At 46.4% G+C, this 20,135-nt stretch overlaps 1 protein-coding gene and 1 long non-coding RNA gene across 2 annotated transcripts in view; one reads left to right on the top strand and one right to left on the bottom strand.

The window, feature by feature from the left end:
* Positions 1 to 6,612: 6,612 nt before the first annotated feature.
* On the bottom strand, positions 6,613 to 11,305 carry LOC119149529. The gene is made up of 3 exons (XR_005104735.1): positions 11,035 to 11,305; positions 10,221 to 10,312; positions 6,613 to 9,777 (listed from the first exon to the last, which is right to left on the bottom strand). It is a non-coding gene; the product is annotated as an uncharacterized LOC119149529 (long non-coding RNA).
* A 3,120-nt stretch (positions 11,306 to 14,425) lies between these two features.
* The window catches only part of SERTAD2 (SERTA domain containing 2), an 82,431-nt gene continuing 76,721 nt past the window's right edge, over positions 14,426 to 20,135 (top strand). The window contains exon 1 of the mRNA XM_037392126.1: positions 14,426 to 14,870. The gene's annotated coding sequence lies outside the window, so the exon portion shown is untranslated. The remainder of the gene's footprint in view (positions 14,871 to 20,135) is intronic.

Genomic DNA, 20,135 nt, shown 5'->3' with positions numbered 1-20,135 from the left:
TGGAAAATTATTTCCTCCTGGCAAAAGAGGGTTATTTATTGTAAATACAGACGGGGATAGCTTACACTGCATTATGTGCCTTAACTTTTCCTATCTGAGACCATAGCTGGTGGATTTTCACCCAGGCAAGAAGCCCACAGAGGTAATCATGCTTCAAAAGCATTTTACATCTTCCTTGCACATGGGTAAATACCCCACATGCCATTAAACTCTGGGCATCTAATGGAGCTGATACCACAGAACTGGAGAAGTGATTAAATCACAGTTGTCGTTACCGTGTCTCAGTGGTCGACTGGGCTGTGATGACAGAAAAATGAAGCCCTTGCCAGCAGCCTGTGGAAAGAGATGGTCAGAAAAGAAGAATGAAACGTCACCTCGTTTCATTAGCTGGCTCTCGGCAGCTAACGAGAGGTGTCTATCCCATCAGCAGACTCATCAAAATTCATAGGTGCTTCCTAAAGCTACCAAAATATTGAGAGGTTTTAATAGAAAAACCTCCTTGCTTTGTAGAAAGCTAATTCTGGGGGGCTGAGAGTGCAGATTCTCCAGGAACTGCCAGGCACAGCTGTGACCTCTTGGTTTCAGCAAAAATAAATAGCAACAGAGGGGAAATGTCTTGGAATTAACATCATGACCTAACACGGGTAAAATCAACCCTTCGGGGTGCAGGGTGGAGGCAGTGCCTGTATAATCAGGTATGTTTGACTGGTGTGTGAGCGCTGGGCTGCCCCTGCTCCATCCCGGGCTGAAATCCTGCTGGTGGAGAGGGACAGGCTGCAGGAGCAATTAATGGCAGTTGAGAAGAAGCCTAACTGCTAGTGATGAGCCGCCAGTATCAGCAAGTAAGTTCACAGGGGTTATTTTTAGTACCGCTACGGGGTTACTTTAGAGATGGGAGTGGGTGAGCATGCTAAGGAAGGATATGCCTTGTGAAATAAGGTGGCAAACTTGGCTGAAACACTGTGAGGCACCTTTGGGGTCAGCCATAAAAGTATCCTCTCACTTTCTTCTTTTGGCCAGTTGAACTTTTTTGAAAGTTTTCCTACAGAAAGGCACTTGCTCAGTCCTCAAGTGTGTGTCTCTCTCCTGACACATTCCCCTCACTCCCCGTTCAGTCCTGTACCCCCTGCAGAAACCAAATTCAGCGGATGGAGAAGGGACCCAAAGGCTGTGTCTATGCCGCTGGGTGGGATGTGGGCCTGGCAGAACTGCCTGGCTGTTAGCCGGTTCCCTGGCTCAAATGCTGTAGATGCTCTCCTGGGACAGACTCTGGCTGAACTCCAGCACCACTGGCCCCCCTCCTCCCACATTATCCTACTGAGGTTTTGCACCTGAACACCTTCATGCCACCCCCTGGGGCATTCAGAACCCCCTTCCTGCTCACGCCATGAAAACCTCTTGTTGGCAGGCTGCAACAGAGACCTGACGCTATTTTAAATACTGGGGGGAAAAACCCAAACACACACATGAAAAACAGTAAGAATGGCTTTGCACTATATGGGGTGCTGCACCGGGAACACACGGCCAACCTGGCGTTTGCCCTTGGGGCTGAAGGCTGCTCCCTGGCTCTCTTATTGAGCAATATATGAGATGAATGCACAAAAAAAAGCTTTTCCCCAAGGTTTTGGGTAGAAGACCTCCACTGAGGGAAAAGCTAATGAGCCAACATTTCCCTGTCTCCTCGGGGAGCCCCACAGATTCACGGTATTGCCTGCATTGGGAATGGCTCGCAATACAGCTGGGCGCTGGTTTAGGTGACCAGCAAAACACCGCATGTTTCTATTGCTGCATTTTTAGCACAATCACAGCCTAAGCAAGTGCTGAGCAGCAGCTGCAGGCACGTGGGCTGCATGGGCAGCCTTGGCTCAACTGGTGGAGCAGCATTCGAGGGACCTCCCCAAGACGCAGGCAGCCCATGAGCTCCCCAAGCCCCTGGAAATCAGACTAGCAAGCAGGGGGCTGGCTGGCCACCCGGGCGAAAGCTGCCATCAGTGGTGCTCCTGACTGAGCATTTCCCATGGATGGCGAGGGTCGGAGCTAAGAGGTTGAGTCCACCCAAGTCCCTGAGCCAGCCTACAGGCAGATCTCACCGTGCCAGCATTCAGCTTGTGCCTGGAAACCACCCACAAGCAGTGTCAGCACTACACTGCAAGCAGGGGTGCTGGTCCATGCTATGCTTTCAGTTTAATGGAAGTATTCTGGTTTTCTGTGAAGCTTTTCTCACAAGTAACCAGTTTTCCTTCCTTTTTTTTTTTTTTTTTTTTAAATTTATTTAGCATCTTTTCTTTTTCAGCAAGGAAAACTGCAGAGGGAGAGAGAGGCCAAAGCAGGTGAATAAACAGAAACCAACATGCTTGAAAACCTGTTCATGGATGTTTTCTGTTTCAAAGCAAAATAAGCACAGAATAAAACATTGGACTTGCATGAAGTCCTTAACTTTTCCTCATTCTTGCTCGCAGTTTCTTCTTCACGTGTGACAAAACCATGAGTCCACTTTTTTCATCAGAGTCATCCTGAAGACCACGTACCACCTGGAAATAGCTTCGTGTCAGCGCAACTCTTCTTAGACACCAGAGCATCCCTACCAGCAAGTTGCCCCAACCCTGGAAAAAGTTCTGTCAGCTCTTGCATGGAAGAGACAGAAATCCAGGGTGAATTTGACTTTATTTCTTCTACCGCTTACAGAAATTCACAGTTTGGGTCGTTTCCCCCATGTTTGAAGCAATGGGTGGCAAACAGGCAGAGAAGGCTGGGGAAGAAATGGAAAAGGCAGGACGAGAGATCATAGATGGCTCAGGGAAAGGGACATTGCAGGAAAGGTGATGAATTGGTGAAAAAAAAAAGGAAACCAACCAAAAAGTAAAATAAACTTACAGAAACATGGAAGAGTTCCAGTAAAGGGGGAAAGAGAAACAATCTGGAAATGGCAGGCAGCGATGTGGATGGTATATTTAGTTAAGCCACTGGCACTTTCCTCTGGTGGGAAAAGTGACAATTGCAGCGTTTAGGTTTTAATCCAACGAGGGAATTTCAGCGTGGGCTTATTTTTAAACATGTGAGTAATCCTCATGATTTCAGTTCAGGAAAGTAGATCCCAGCTCATATCAAGCCTGTTGCCAGTGTGGACCTCACTGTTGAGAAAAGATGTTTTGAACCTCTTTTACATCACGTTTTGTTTTTCCCTGTGAAAAGATGTACATATCCAAAATTACTTGGGAGAATGTGGAGGAGGCTGCTGTGAGATGGGGAAACAGGGTTTGAGGTTTCCCCGGGACGGGAACGGGTCTGCCTCAGGAGGCTGCTCTTGCCCTGGTTGCGTTTTGCTGAGAGCAGAGCTGGGGACCGAATCAGGCTGATGGAGATATTTTCAGCATGATGGAAAAACACAGGCAGCTGGTGGGACATGGGCACCCAAGACATCACATCCTCACAAATGGGATGTGCCTGGTGCAGAGAATCCATGGCAGGGCACAATCAGCTCCATCCCAGGCTCTAGCAACCTGCGTGGAGCTTGGCTTGGGTGCAGAGGGATGCAGAAGAGTGTGTCTGAGGGTGAGCCTGGCTCTCACACTCAGAGCTCAATTTATAAGAATTATATTTTATATGATGTAATATTATTATTATAATAATTTATTGATTATTCCCAAATCCACTGTCTCCTCTTAAAAGTCAACCTAGGCAGAAGTTTCACATCAATAATTTTATTTGCTGGGATTTAGGGTGTTTTTTTGGAGGGGAGGCAAGATTGCTAGTTCTTTCCGCACCCATCCTTTCAAAATGCTCACAAACCCAAGTGCTTTGAAGCTTAGACTTTTCAGACATTGAGAAAAGAGTGATGCTTGGAGTCAAACACAGCTTGGGAGTGAGTTGGTCCTATGTGGGGACGGTCCCACTCTCTCTCAGTGGCATTTTATCACTTGCTACAAGCACTGCAGCCTCTGCTGACACAGCAGAGCCCACCACGGGCTGATCCTTAAATGCCAGTCACCTCCGTTGATACCCAAACAGATTAACCAGCATCCTCACCCTCCTGTCTCTGTGCTGGGTTTTGTACTGACAAACCTGCTGGGTGTTCAAACACCCACAGAGAGTTGCACCTCTTCTTGCAGAAGCTGCCCTTAGCCAGCTCTACACCGCTCCCGGAGCTTCAACGTCTGGAAATGCAGGAAATTAGGATGCCTGGAGGGGTCTCCAGTTGCTGGGTGCAGTGTGATTTCACAGAGATGGTTGCTCTGCTGGATATGGATGAGGCACTGGTGGACCCCACGGAGATCCCCAAATCTGGGAGAAATCACCAGCTTCCTTGAACAGGAGCGTATCTCATGGCATTGGCTCGGCAGAGAGACCTGTCTGTGTCAGCCTGGCATCTTCTGGTTTAACAGGTCAATTTTTGAGCAAACAGACCCAGGCAGGAAGAATTTGCCTGTGGGTTACTCCACTTCTTTCCATCGGGTTGACGCGAGCAATTTCCACAGTGCTCCGTAATGAAAAATTTCTTTTGGAGGACGGTTGAAACCAGTGAGATTTGGCTAGTCTGTCCTCACCCTTTTATTAGTGGCATCATAACTCACTGAAACTGGTGTCTAATAAGGAGATCCCCATTAACTGCACTCCTACAAATACACATCAAGATGCATCTGAGTTTGCAAAACCTTCCAAGGAGCAATGAAGGAATACAAAGCAGATAGGGAAGAGAAATGACTGATAGGAAGCAGGTCAGGATGCTCAAGAAATACTGCAGTGTTGCAAAAAAAGGGAAAATGACTGAAGTCTCATTTTAATTAGTATCAAAAGTCCTCCCCCTATTTATGCAAGCATTTTATACTGCGTTAGATAGAGGTTCTTTGCAAGAAGTGCTTTACCACAGCTTGCTGCTATGGGGCCGATAGCTGGAGCTCAGAAAAGAAAGCACCAGGTCCTCCGGCACCCCAGCCCTGAAATCTGGATTTGACGGCAGTGTTCTAAAAAGACCAGGCAGAGCAGTAGCCTTATGTATGAGAGGGTTATCTACAGCGGTGAGGGGGGTGGTGACAGGCGTGGGGAATTTGCGTTAGAAATCCCCTCTAGTGTCCCACCTTTGAGAGCAACATTTAACCCCATGATAAGACATCGCTGGCTGGTAGCACTGAACCATCCTGCCCGTCTTGCCCAACTTACTCCACCACCTATTCTTCCTCCTCTGACCCTTACTATGGGGTGAGGAGGAGTGAGGTGGGGGAGAGAACAGCACGGCAGGACTTCAGAAATCCCCCCAACATCCGCATCAGGCAGAGACACAGACCTCAGACGCCCATTTATTCCAGTAAGAGGCATTTCCCCGGTGCCAACTGGGCAGCCACAAGAGCAAAACCTAGAATAAGCTTTGCAACACCCGGGCGAGGCGGGGAGGCTCGTAGGACGCGTGGCTCGTTTCTCGCCTCCTTTTTCCCTGAGACAAGCTGCAGCAGAGAGCGCCAACCCCCCTGCACCTCCCGGCCCCCCTCTCCCAGCGCCGTGGGTGCCAAGCCCAGCTGCTCAGCTCTGGGTGCTGCTGCAGCTCCCGCCCCTGCTGGCACTGCTGCTGCCGAGCGGAGCCGGGGAGGGCCGTAATGACGCACCCTATTGGTATTAGAAGACTTCACCGGCTATTTATAGGCCCCCGCCGACCGCAGAAGGCTCTCGGCCTCTTTTTCTCCCTCCCTTCCTCCCTCCCTCTCGCTCACTGGCTTTAGCTCAGTGCAGGAGGGGGAGCAAAAGAAATGCTGTAAATAAACCAGTGGGTCCAAAAGCACGACATTCCCAAGCGCAGCAAAGTTGCTGCCCCTCCGTTATTGAAATCACCCAGCGGATTCAGTCTGAACAAATTATTTCCAGCACACCAGCTTTTTGCTCTGGTGTTCTTTCCTCCCAGCTTTTCAGCTTGGATTTCTTTTTTTTTTTTTTCCCTTTTTTTTTTTATTCTTTTCCCTGTCTTTGCACAGTTTCACTTTCCAGTTCCTGGCATTGGCTTGGCTATTGCTCAGCAGGACTGGATAAAGCCCAGAGAGGGGGAGACCTCTCTATTGAGCTTGGCACATTTCCCCAGTTGCCACCAAGTGCTTCCCTGCGTGTCTGTTCCCAATACCCAGGCTGGTCCCTGACCCTTATTTTGGCCCATGACATATTCTGACACTGTCCTGACTGTGGGGCCAGGCTACAGCTCCCACGCACTGAGGGACACTGAGGGACAGACCCACCGGTCCAGCACTCTGGTCACCCACGCGTCTCTCCAGCCCCTGCCCTATTTCCGTGCCAGTGGGGAACAAGCCGAGCCGCAGATGGAAATGGTACCCATGCATCGATCCTGGGCGCTCCTGCGGCGTGGATAACCACAGCAATAAGTTCTGAATCACTGCTGCAGGAGCAGTCTGCCCCAGCTCGGGGGAAAGGCAGCATTTGGAAATGTGAATAAAACATTCAGCACACCTGGGTATGGACAGTGAGGTAAACACAATGAATAGTGTCTGCAGCAGAGGCATGATGGAGAAGTAAAGCCATTTATAATCACTTCAGTGGAGTGAAAAATAGAGGTCACTGAAGGTGCACATCCATTCTTTTTTAAACAAAACAATGCTGATTTTCAGAATATTTATTTGCAGAAGCATTTCTAACAGAAACACTCCCGCCTGCACGCAGGCCCTCGGGTTTACAACAGAGGTAAGACAGGACAACTGTAGGAATTAAAATTGTAGCAAGACATTTTCCTTCTGCTCTTACTGAATTAACCATTGCTCTACCTGAGACTCCACCCCTGCAGCTCCACCAGCACCACAGAGATAAAGCAATCAAGGTGTGTGTGTGTGGGGGATCTTCTGGCAGAGGTGAGTCTTATCCTGAAGTAAATCACTTTAGCCCTCTGGTTTTGTATGGTGCCCTGCTCCATGCTTATCTGTTGGGACTTGCAGGCTCCGGGGAAGCCTCCTGCTGCTGGGGAGGGCTGTACAGCACCAACCCCAGCCACGTCCCCCCAGGGGGTTGAGCCTTGCAGTGATGCTGGCAAACAAATAACGGGCCCTGGCTCCTTCTCCCTGGAGAGAAACCGCATACCCAACTGCAAACAGCTAGTCCCAAAGCTAACGTATTATGTGTTTTATTGTTATCATTATTATTATTATCTTTAGGAAATAGTTTATTGGAAAAAGACACAGGTAATTCAAGAGCTATATTTGAACTCGGGCATGGTGCTTAACATATGGCCTCAAAACAAGAGCACATCACCTTCTCTTTGACAAGCCCATCCCTTTGCAACTTTCTGATCTTTAAACCTTGATATGCAAGAGGCTCTTGCAAAAGTTGTCTTACTGGGAGCTGTATCATGACCTGGTCTTACGGGTCGTGTGGGACCAGGCCTGAAGACAGGGTAAAATAAAATATTTTTTTAAAAAAATAATTTAAAAAAGAAAATTATATTTAAAAAAATTTAAAAAATAGTCTTATTACCACTGTGCAACTCCTTCAGAGGTCTCACAAAATTGCATTGGCTGCCCCTGCTAAGGTGAGCAGGCGGCCACCAGTTAGAAAAAGTTGAGGGGAAATGTCCTGGTGCATGGAAAGCACCCCTTCTCCTCTGGCCACGCTGGAGGGTGCACAGTATGATACTGAAAAGCCACGTCAACCATCGTCTTCCCTCCTCTGCAGAGCAGAAAGCCTACAGACCCTTTTTCAGAGGCAGATCAGCCCGTACAAGATTCCCCTTGGATTGCCTCTTGCACGTATGGATTACCCTTAGCACGCCAAACGCTGTGCCACAACTGACAGTCAAGACACTTGGATTCTGCATCCTTCTCAACGTGGAGATGTTCCAGCCCTGCCTTGAGAACTGCATGGTCACCCTGGCAATGTGAGATAAGCCAGTAAGATTTCAGAATGCCTCTGGAAGGCTGGTTTAAAAGCAAATCAGAACCAACAGCCTACACAGGAAAATTTTATTTTCCAGTTGTTGGTTCTTCAGTTTTGGAGATGTACATTCGTAAACCATAAAAGCAAATTATCCCTCTGCCGGCACAGATCCAGCCTTGACCTTTCTGCAGCATAATTAAAATGTAAAAGCGCTGTGCCAGATTGCCATATGACTAAAATTGTTCCCTTCATTTATACCCTACTTTCTGCCAGCACCAACGTGTCAGGAATTGGTGGTTGCCACTCACAATAAATATCTGGTAGATCTCCTATAAAAATCCCGTTTGAGGAACTTGCAATTTGAGTTCAACAAACACCTCACAGGATATAACCTTCCCTTAAATTCACCATGCTTGTCCACATGCAGCTTAATTTTCTCAAGCTGTTGTGTTTGAAATTTTCTCACGGGATATTTCCTACAGCTAAATCTTGTTCTCATGGACCACACGAAAGCAGCCTGGCTATAAGTACTTGACACTTGGCATCTGACAGAGAAATTGTGCTTGGTTCATTGCTATTATTTATTGTATTTTTGTCTCTGCCACTCCATCCCTAAGCAGGAAAACCCATATGACTTCTGCCCTGAACGAGCTGTAGCCAGATGACAACTGGCAATACTGAGGTGCTGCAGGTAACCTTAATGCTTCTGACACGCTTGGTGCAGGAAGTTTGCAAATAAATACCCATTAGGCATTTAAGAGGCCCATGTAGAAGTTCTGCTAGCTTCTAGAATAAATGTAGGGGAAAAATTAAAAGAACATATTTAAACTGTGGTTTGGACTTTGGACTTAAAAGTGAAGCATTCAGGAGTGTATTTTAATATAATAAATGTTACATGGTTTCTAGTAATGGAATAATACAAGCAACTCTGCACATTACACATCCATGTATTGGATCAAAAATGTTCATAAACCAGGCAATAACGCTATTTGAGCAGAAGGACTTACAAGATATTACTGAAGTAATTTCAGTTTTAAAATTACAGGAAAAGTTGGTGTTTGACCGTGCTCTGTGGGGACAGTGACACGGAACAGCCCAAAGCGTTAACCAACAGCAGCAGCATGGTGTAAGGTGTAGGAGCAGTTTACAAATGCGCATGTAAATGGCACGCTTTAGGGATAAAAACCATTACAGATTTTTCTGCCTTTAGGTAAAGGAGGGTCTGTTTTCTTGCAACAGGAGCTCTGGATCTTCTCTCAGTCATTTGTGAAGCAAAGAGATTGGGAATGTAATGCTAAACTGCTGGAGCACGCACATTAGCCTGCTTATGATACGGTAGTAATGACATTAAATTTAAATTTCAGTCTTTTAAACTGCACAATTATACTGCATGTCCTGTAATAAACCTGATAATTTTCATGTAACTATTTAGAAAGATGAACCTCGTTTAAGAAAAGTAAGTATATTAAACTGGTATACCTTTGATCCTGATTTTACCTAACAATTGGCAACAGAGAAAGAATAAAAAGTATCTGAAGATCTAAATGAAATGCTTAAAATGGCAATTGGCTCTCTCTCAGCACACAGTATTGTTATTTCTTTGCTAAATTCAGATGGTCTCCAAGAATCTATAAGCTCATTGCAGCTGGACAGTGTTTATAGACATATGGCAGAGGATGGTTTTCAAAGGAATTTAAATATTGCAGGGAGTGGTTTCATATTCCAGGGCCCCAAGTTTGCTTTGTGATAGTGGTTTACTTTCACTGTTGCTCAAGAAAGGAGCCCTCTGTTCAGAGGGAAATGCAGGAGGTGTGAAGTGAACAAATAAAATGTTACGTTTTCCATCCCTGGCATAGCAGAGGAGTAGGAAGCAGCACGGCAGGAAGAGAGGAGACTGGACGAATGGGAGAGACACATGACCTGAACAAATCAGACATGTAATACTGGCTTGCATTTCCCGAGTTGACAAATATAAATTAACACTCAGTAAGATGACTGTGTTTTTGAGATAAAATTATAAAATTTTGCTTTCCATGAATACCCTCTAAAATGGGCTTAAAATTCTTTCCATAAACATTTCCAGCCACTAATCTAATTGACTGGAATGTTTTCAAAAAGCAAACACAGCTGAAGGAAATTCACTGCTTTCATTCAGATGTAAGTGAATATTTGCAGGTTTTTAAAGGTATTCCCCGAGTTTGATAACTAACTAAACAACTTTATTTTGTAAACAGCTATTGTGCTGAAAAAAACCCGAACAACAAGCTCAGAGGTCTTTGCGTGAAACTATCTACCAAATCACCTCAATTACGCTCAAAAGAACAAGTATTTTTAGCAAGCATTCCCTTGAACACGATACATACCTTCTGACGCTCCCTGGAAGATGCAGCTCGAAGTGAAGTTTACGTCACCAGGGCACCTGCACGGGTATCAAAGATTTCTGCTTGAGATGCCCCTGGATGCAAGCAGGGAGAGATCAGGCCCCTCTTTTGGGCTTTGAAACCTCAAATTCACAGGCTTCAGGGGAACTACTCTCCACTTACAAGGATGGGAGAGCTGCATCAAGCTCCTGGGACCTCACCTGGCTACAGGCGCACCTTGAGCAGGCCTGATTGCCTGAGCTCCTTTTACTTTGGGTTTTGTGGCTTGGTTCTTTCTCCCGAATGACTTGTGTAGCAGCAGCTGTGGAAACCTTCGTGCAAAGCCAGAGCCAAACACAAGATGCATGACCTTCCTCCAGAGTTTTGCACCACACAAATTACAGAGGGGGAGCTACTGAATTTCCAGGCCAGGGACAACAAGCATCCCTGCTGAGCTCATCCTTGTCTAAGCAGCACTAGTTTAGTCGTAAGCAGTTCTGAAGCAGTTCTGAGGAAACGCTGATTGCTAAACCCAGCCTAACTGAAGAGTAGCTTGGCTCAGTTCAGCTGAAGCAAACATGCTCCTCGACAACTGGCTCTAAAACAACCAAACTCACAAAACCAAAAACAAACCACCTCAAACTGAAACCTTCGGCAGCAGGCTGTGTTTTCAAACTTTTCTCTCTAACTGTGAAATTGAGATTTCAGAAGTAAAAGCCAAGATCTCCATCTAATCGCTTCCTTGCCAGCACTGGCCCTGAAGAAAAACTCTTGTATATTGGGAAACCTGCAGCACCGTGATGATATGAAATATTACCTTGGTTGCTGTCTCTGGAAGCGCACGCATGCGAAGCCCCCATAGTAGGTTGTAGCAGCAGAGCAGAATGATTGCTTGTAGACTTTTACCCTCCAGAAGCAATCGTGCCCAAATTCACGAGCTCAATTTCTGTCTCAATTCCCTTAGAATATTGCTGTTAAAGAAGATACAACTACAAAAGGACAATCATCTACCCTTAAATTCTCACCCCTTTCAGGTCTTTAAAGAGGATGTGTGTGTGTATATATATATTTCTCTCTCTATCATTGAATGGTAATACTCTTTTATTTTATTCACTAAATTGCACAGAATCTGATGCAAAGCCCTCTTTTGTGCAGCGTTCAGAAGTTGCTAAGCACAAATCAGTGCACGAGCACTGCTGATGGTTACAGAACCTGCAAGTATTTTAACCTCTTACTATGGCAGGAAAAATAAAGAGACAACAGATCTCATATTCTCTGCTTTTGCCATCAATTCAAATATGGGGATCACTTATAAAAATCCTTTGTTATTCCCAATGATTAGCCGAGATGAATCCCTTACGCCAAGGCAACTGCCTTGGGTTTCAGTGGAAACAGGTCTGTGACAAACAAAATGCACGTTCATATTCATAAATTCTAATGCAAACAGCCAATCACTCAGGAGAAGAGCAAAATGCAGTATGCGTAAAATAAAATGCAACAGAAGAACAATAGGGTGGATTCAGTTCATTCTAATCCAAGAGCAGTTAAAGCAAGAGCATTTACAATAGCAGAGCTCAGCAGATTCCAACACGAAAGGAAATATTAGTCAACAAATCCTCAAAGTTTTATGAACACGCCAGTCGGGGTGGGGAAGCCTTCAGATGCTTTCAAAGCAGACTGAAGAAACAGGGAAGATGTGGTAGTTATTAAACATTATTTTCCCAATAATATCTTAGAATGGAAGGGTTTATGGCTTCATGCAGCTGATGAGCAGAGCAGCGCCACTGCCCAAGGACTTCTGCATGTAAGAAACTCCCTGGGCCCTCAGCATGAAGGCGGCTAATTTCTTACAGCTCATTCTGTGCCAGTGCTAAATGCTCAGGAAGGCATAAGATCCCACTTCTCTTTCTTTGATGAAAGAAAAAGAAAAATCCCACTCAAATCCTGCATGTCTGTATGGCACCATTTCCCCCCCCCCCCCCCTTTTTTTTTATTTTTCATTACATGATGGCCTTACTGGTCTTATTTGTCCTTCCCCTTTCACACTAAAGCACTCTGAGCACCATTCATCCTGGATTTCTTGCAAGACACTGCGGATGATAGGACAGCTGGCAGGATGATGCCTTAGATGCTAAGAGACAACTCTGAAGGCCATTTCTTTGGTGTGATTTAACATTCCTGCTTCAAATGAGCAACTGTGAAATCTTCACTCCAGCTCCCTGGATCTCGATAAAAGCAAGCAGGAAAAAACTGTAATTAGTCCCATTATTTCTAAAGTGAAAACCAAGAACAAATTATTGCAGGTTATAGTTTTTCAGCTCTTCCATTACTGTGGATGCCAAAATAAGAAAAAGAAAAAAAAAAAACCAGCCCTGTATTTATAGCACTCTGTCCAAAGAACAAGTTTTTAAAGCAAACAAAACTGTATTTTTGCAGCCTGGGAAAATGCCAATGTAGTCCCTTATTCTGATAGCATTATCTCATTACCTTACAGAAGTCTATCAGCTATTTTATGCTTTTACTGAAAAAAACCCAGGTCTTATTTTAACAGTTTGTATGTAGAGATGAAGAGGTGACACACAATTTGAGTATCTCATTTCCTTCACCAGGATTAAATTTTTGGTAGGGCTCCAGTATTTTGTTGGAAACTCTTTACAGGCATTACTTCCTCACTCTACCCAAAATAAATTCCTCCAATACTAATAATTTGTGAAAAGTGTTGCTTTTTTACACCGATACTGCTCCTATTTGTCAATCCCCCCCAGCAGCACAAAAGAAACTGCACTTTGTAATGCAACTGTCAGTGCTATTACTTTTATTTTTTCATTCATCTGGTCAAATTTTGACATCACACCGGAACTTGAGATGGGCTTTGTTCTCTAAAAATATCAGACAAAAAAACCCAAACCCGAAACACCCAAAAAACCAAACCAAAACAAAAACAAAAAAAACCCCTCAAAAAATCCACCCAAGAGGAAAAGGTGGACGAGAGAGCTGGAAATATTCAGCCTTTCAGCCGTGACACCTGTCAAACACGAGCAAACCCCAACTTCCCTCTTCCAAACCCCGCGGTCCTTTGGGGCCGAGGGAAGCCGAGGCTTTCACAGGCCAGGTTTTCCACCTCCCACCCGGCTGCCGGCCAGCCCTTCCCTGCCCGGTGCCAGCGGGGCCGCCCCGGTTTACCCCGGAGCAGGCCTCAGCCGCGCTCTCCTTCCTCCCGCGGGAAACGACCTTGGCTGCGCCGCGCTGCCCCGGGGCGAACCCCTCTCCGCCCCGGACATCTCCCGGCCGCCGGCCCCGCTCCGCAGGCAACCCCGGGGCGAGTCCTTCCCCTCCCCGGGGTCTCAGAGGCGCCGGGCCCACTCCCTCCGCCCCGCCCGACCCCGCCTAGCTCGCTGAGGTAACTCCCGCCTCAGTGCCGTGCCCTCACCCCCCGCGCTGAGGTAACTCCCGCCTCAGTGCGTCTCCCCCTCAGAGGTAACTCCCGCCTCAGTATCGTCCCCCCTACAACGAGGTAACTCCCGCCTCAGTGTCCTACCCTCCCCCCCCCCCCCCCCCCCCCCCGCCCCCCGCTGAGGTAACTCCCGCCTTGGTGCCCCCTCACTGAGGTAACTCCCGCCTCCAGGGCCCCCCTCCGCCGCTCGCTGAGGTAACTCCCGCCCGAGCCCTCACACCGGTGCCGCCCCGACGCCCCCGCCCGCCGCCCTCGGGGCCCGCTGGATGCCCGCTCCCCTCCCCTGGGCCGCCCGCCCTCCAGCTCCAGTCACGCTCGCTCCCTCCCCCGCCCTCCGCGCTCTGCGTGAGCAGCTCCCGGCAAGAGGGCGGGAACAGGCTCCTCTCCCCCTCCCCCCCCCTTCCCCCGCAATCCTGATTGGGTCGCGCCTCGACGCCCATCAAGCCAAGCCTCAATTCTGATTGGCCGCGGCGGCAGGCCAGTGCACAATTCCCGCCCCGCGGGGTGTCCCTCCAGCCCTCCCCAACACTTCGCGGCAGTGTCCTCAGAAGACTCATTGGGCGGACGGGGCCGCTCCACCGCTGGCGGCAGATCCGCGCGTTCATTGGCTGGACGCCACGCCAATCCGCCGGACCGCGGCATTCTGTAGGCTGGCGGGGCGCCCGGGGGGCGGGGCGGGGCGGTGTCCTCCCCCCCCCTCCCCGGTCCCGCCCTGTGACTAACTCCCGTGTGTGAGTCACGGCGCGGCCCGTCAGCGCCGTTAAATGCCGTGTGCGGGCGGGCGGTGCTGCCTGGGCTGCCCCGGCCCCCTACGCGCGGGTGGCCGCCTCCCCCGCCTCCTCCCCCGGTACATGGCTGGCGGGCCGTACTTGTCACGGTGTCACATCCTCCCCGCCGGCTGCGGCCCCAACTTCCCCCCCAGCTCGGCTGCCGCCGCCGCCCGGGGCCACCGCAGCGGCATGGGATAGAGCACAGCCGCCTCAGCGCCCCGGCCGCCGCCTCCGTCGCGCAGCCCGGCGCCTCGCCGCACGCTCATTTTTACATTAATTTCCCCCCTCCGGTTTAAATTCTTAACCCGCGCGTACCCCCCTCCCCTCACCGCCTCCCCTCCGCGTCCCATCTTGCCGTTGACCCCCGCTCCCCTCAGCGCTTCCCTCAGCGGTCCTCAACGGCCCTCGCCGCGGAGCCCCCCGGAGCGGGTGAGTGCCGGGCACGGCCTTCCCGGGCTCGCTCCTTTCTGCCGGCCCGGGGCTGGGGAGGGGGGTTGTGTGTGCGGGAGTGGGCAGCGGGTGGGCGGCGGGCTGGGGCAGCCCCCGGTGGCTCAGGGAGGCGGCGGGCCGGGTGCCTCCGGTGCCTGCCAACTGTTGGAAAGTTGGGGGCATTCTCCTCACGGCGCAGCCTGGCACCGGCCGCCGAGGTACTTTCCCCCTCGGGCTGGAAAAGAAGCGGGGGGGGGGGGGGGGGGGGGGATTAAAAAAAATATAGAAACCCGCCGTCGTTGCCGGCTACAGATGCGTGTCATGCTGCCGGTGATATGTTTGATTTTTTTTTTTTTTTATTTTTTTTTTTTTGTTATTTTACATCCTCTCCCCCCACCCCCCTTCGCTGAGGCTGTGGTGAAGGTTGATGTGAGGGGCAAGCTGCCCGGGTCGAGTGGTGGGCCAGACCCCTCCAGACTGGTCTCTGGCCACTGTCCTTGGAAAATCAGGGAAACCCACCTTTTTTACTTCCAGATGCACCATCCTTCCCACCTTGTCGTGCCTGGATCTTTCAGTATTACCTGAGCTTGACTTGGTATGGCAGGAGACTTTGTGTATCCTAGGGTGAAGCCGTGGTCTGCAGTGGGCAGTCTTGGTGGCTTGGATTGATACTGGGAGTGCTTATTGTAAAATGGTTATGTCTCTATTTCATTGCTATTGATTTTTATTTTTTTTCCCTTAATGTATTTTTCTCGTGTGCCATACGTTCAGAGTAGCTAAAATAAAACAGTTACGTGGAAACCCCCAGCAAGGACAGCAGTGTTTCCATACACAGGGCATCTGAAGTCTTGGTACTTTGCTGGGTTTAGTTATTAATATTAATTGCTCGATCTTTGTAATTCATATCATATGGAAACTAATTGCTGAATTGAAGGTTTACCAAACCCCACAGCGCTCCAAAATCATCTTTCCCAGACATCTGACAAATAAATGTGCTGAACTTTAGTGAAGAGGAAAGGCCAGCATCATTCTGAGAGTCTTCCACATGAAGTTTATTGTTTTAAGCTAAGCACTCTTGTGAATAAGAAGTAGTAAAGTATGGCTTTACTCAGAGACTATTAAAGCGTAGTCTTAAGTATGCTGAAGATCAGTAAATTTCTAGAGGAAACGAAGTATTTAACAAATCTTGTCTTGCCTTTATCTAGAAAGAGAGTGAGGGGAACAGCCCTGAGATTGATACCATACAGAAGATCAGTCCTTATCCCAAGGAGTAACTTGCCTGGTGTATCCCCGGGGCTTCTTAAATGCCTGATTTTTTGCCTTTGGGGGGCGGGTGGTCCTTGAGATGTGGACTCTTAGATTAATCTGAAGTAGACTGCTGCCTCTGGTACTAGTTTAGCACCAGTGTAACTTCATTAACTTTAACGGGGTGGATTTGCATTAATGTGAAAAGTAATCAAGAAATGCATGTTTTCAGAAAGGCCCCTATAATAGTGACGTGACAAGCTCTGATTCCTTCTCTCATCAGACCCAATTACGCCACCCTTACTCACGCTGAGTGGTACTTTACTGCGCAAGTGCTCCCTACGATGCTTGTATGACTACTTGTGTACTACAGTATCAATCTGGGTGAGGTACAGTGGCACTTATTTTTTCATAACTATTTTTTTCCCTTCCCTTGAAATAAGAATATATTGGATAACTATTTTTCTTGGGTCATGAAGAAAACTGCTGAGGATTAAATGTAAAGCTGCTGTGTTAGGTGACCATACAAAAAAACCTCCTGTGCTACCAGTGAAACAGGCAGGTAAGTTTTCTGCATGTTTAGCTTTCCCTTGTTGCTATGGAAAGTAGGAAAATATTGTTGAAAAATTCATTATCTTGTCCTGAAATTCCTCTGTGCCTGAGGGAATCCATACCTACATGCAGTGTTCAAGTTGGAGTTGTTTTTTTTCCTTCCCCTCCTTCTCCAGACCCCCCCCCAAACATTAACATCACATTGTTTAAATGTTTGCTAATGAAATCACTGGCAGCAGGATCAGGCCCTCAGTTGTTTTTCTTTGAAGCAGTTGATAGTGGCTTGGATGTGATGTTGTAGAAAGATAATATTATCTCGTGTGTCCACAGCTCAGATCCACTGTCTTATTAGTCTCAGAAGAAAGCTCTGTACTAAGGAGCCTGTAAAGAAAATACGTGTAACAAAGCACAACTGTCTTTTGCCTTTCTGTTCTTATTTGTAAATCTCTTGAAAGTTTGCTTCATACTCTTTCAGAACAAGACATAATCTTTTCATGTTTTGTTTCATGTTTTCACTTCCTAGTATGACTGTGTTCATTGCTAAGCTTTTGTGTCACTGATTGAGATGTTATTGTAATTAACATTAATTATGCAAACTAGATTGTTTTTAGAGGCTCTCCAACTCTGTATTGATACTGTCAACTTGTTTGTTTGTGGAACAAAAATCCACACATTTCACCATTCTCAGAGGAAATAGATAAACTGATTCCAAATTAATAGATGCATGGGAAACCATACCAAAATTAGGCTATTTTAGCTCAAATGGCACATTGAATCTTGATGGAGATGGTGAATACAGTATGGTTGGTACTGAAATATCAAGGCAGGGTAAACAAGGGGGAGCAAGAAAGGGGACTAGGTACGGCAGTTCCAGGAGGGTATTTACACTGCAGAGTTCCACCACATTCTTTCCAGATAGACAGTACTAAATTAATTGGGCCAAATTCTGCAGTCCCTAATTGAGTAAAACTCTCACTAAAGTGTACTGGAGCTGTCTGCTTGGTTGTGGGCTGCTGAATTTGTTTGAGAAATGGAGAAAAATGGCAGAGTTTACTTCATTAATTATTTAGGACATTTTTGATCTTAGACTTGGAGAAGATAGCTTTAATTTAGTTTATAAGGTGTTCTATTTTTTTTATAAGAAGAACTTTTTAAAAAAAAACTTTGAAATGCACATTCACTCTATAAAATAGTCCCTATAGCAATGGAAACATTTTACAGGTTTTTATAGTGTTAATTATAGTGACATTCACAAAAATCTCTGTCTGATTCTGAATCACCCCTTTGAAACACTTATGATCTGACAAGGGCTTTAGAATCTATCCCTAGAAATCATAATTGTTGCAATATTTATATGTTGTATTGTTTTGTACGCTCAGGAAGGAAAAAAAGGGGAGGTGGGGAGAGTTTAAATGAGAATTTGTTGTCATGATATCAAATCTGAAAATATATGCAGACGGGCAGATTATTCCCTGTCTTAAAAATTAAGTCTCTCTAATTTCCCATTTATGTAAGCAAAATTTGGTTTGCATTTTGCTTTGGGTAATGAAAGAGAGGTTTTTTTGTTTCTACTTTCAGTGCAGTGGTCCTCTGGAAAGTTAGAAACAGCGCCCTGGGGCTCAGCGAAGTGGAGGGTGTACAATTATATGGGAAGGCTCCATAGCATCAGTGAATTAACGTTAGCAGCTGACTGAGTTTTTTAAGCTGTAGAGATGGTATTATGGAAATCAATAAAATGCTGATTTCTTTTTCTTATTGCAGATTCTGTGTTAAAAGGAAAAGATGCTGTTTGTTTGTCTGCCTTTCATTTAGGCTTGCCAAACCGTTGGTTGATTTGGGAAGGCAGGTTTTCCAGTTAAAATAAAATCTGACTACTTATTGTTTTATTTTATCTCTTTAAAATCTTCATTTATTAGATTGCCTTGCAGAAATCACACTTAACAACCTGGCTTGCAAGTGGCTTCAAGTGTGTCTGTCAGCAGAGGCAAGAGTGAAGGTCACTTATATTTCTTATGACATGCTGGTGTGGCATTGTTTGTTGTAGCCCAGATGCTGTATGTTCCTGATGTGCTTGTTTCTGCTTTAAATTAAATTATCTCAAGTATTTGGAGGGTTCTGAGGAGGTGTACTGAAATCCATGGTAAAAATAGAAGAGGAATAGTGACCTTAACTGTTTTTCAGAGATGCGAGTCAGGCGGGCTGATATTAATCACTGTAAGATCTGTAATATGCATTGGCCTTTATTTCTTTGTCTCAGAGCTTCTCTCGCTTTTATACTAGAAAGACTAGTAACCTGATCATTCATCACATTAAACGCTTACAGAGAAATGACAGATCGACAGCCTTATGTTCAGCACTGTGTAACATGTATGATGCATTAAGTTCTGATGATCTATATGAAACATTTTAATTGTGAAGAACAGTAAATGGGAATGGCTGTCTTCTAATCCAAGGACTTGTGTTTTTTTCCTTTCTGATTAAAATTAAACTTAACCCCATAATCAAATTATTTTAAAATACCTGTATGCTATGGCCCTTGATAAAATCCTCTGGAACGTTTTATTCAAGCTAAGATACACTGAGGGCTTTGGGGGAACCTGGGAAACCTGGCTGCCTTAGTGGTGGGTAGCGTAACTGGTGGTAATCCAGTGGACTTTGTGGAACCAGGAAGGTCCAACTTGGCAGCTTCTTTAGGTGGGCTGCAGCGAGCATCTGTTTTGTGATATGCAGGCAGCTGCGTACAGAGTTCAGATATCGTGAGGCGTGCAGAGCATGTTCTTGTATGAATAGAAACAGTTCAAAATGCAGGATTTATGATGCAGGCAACAGTAAAGGTCAGCAACTTGGAAAAATAATAATATGGTTCGTGTTGACATTTCAGAGGGAATTCTGATGGGGGTGTGGTTCCAGTGAATGTAAACTCGTCGGTCCGGCTGCACAGATAAAATAGGCAGCCATCCTCTTATCTGTTTGGTAACCAAAACCTTTTTACTGAAAAACTGGCAAAATTATGTTTATATTCTCCCTATGTTTTATTGTTTCTGCTAATCTCTAATTAAATAGAGCCAGTGAGGGCCAGCATGGTGCTTTTAGTGCTCAACTCCAGCTTAGAAATGACACTCTGCTTTCTAATGATTATGAGCAGGTGGTCATAGGAAAGGTTGGGGGAGTTGGAGTAATGTAGTATGCAAGTAAATTCCCAGTTCTCTAAAACATTTGCCTGTAGTTGTCACGATCCACAGTACTTCATATCTCTGTCATTGCCACAGGTGTCCAGTTAAGGACACTTTAAGAACACAGAAATGAAAAAAAAAAAAGGGATGAAGAGATGTCAACTGAACCTGAACAGAACTTTTTAGCTCCTACCCTGTGAAATAGGGAGGAAGGCCCCAAGACGTAACAAGGGTAAAGTGTTTCATAACTGCAAAATCACAGTAGTGATGGTGACTCTGAAAAAGTAGCTTCGAG

This window comes from Falco rusticolus, chromosome 6 (genome assembly GCF_015220075.1).
Source record: "Falco rusticolus isolate bFalRus1 chromosome 6, bFalRus1.pri, whole genome shotgun sequence".
NCBI classification, from domain to species: domain Eukaryota; kingdom Metazoa; phylum Chordata; class Aves; order Falconiformes; family Falconidae; genus Falco; species Falco rusticolus.
This window is presented reverse-complemented; position numbering and strand designations above follow the sequence as displayed.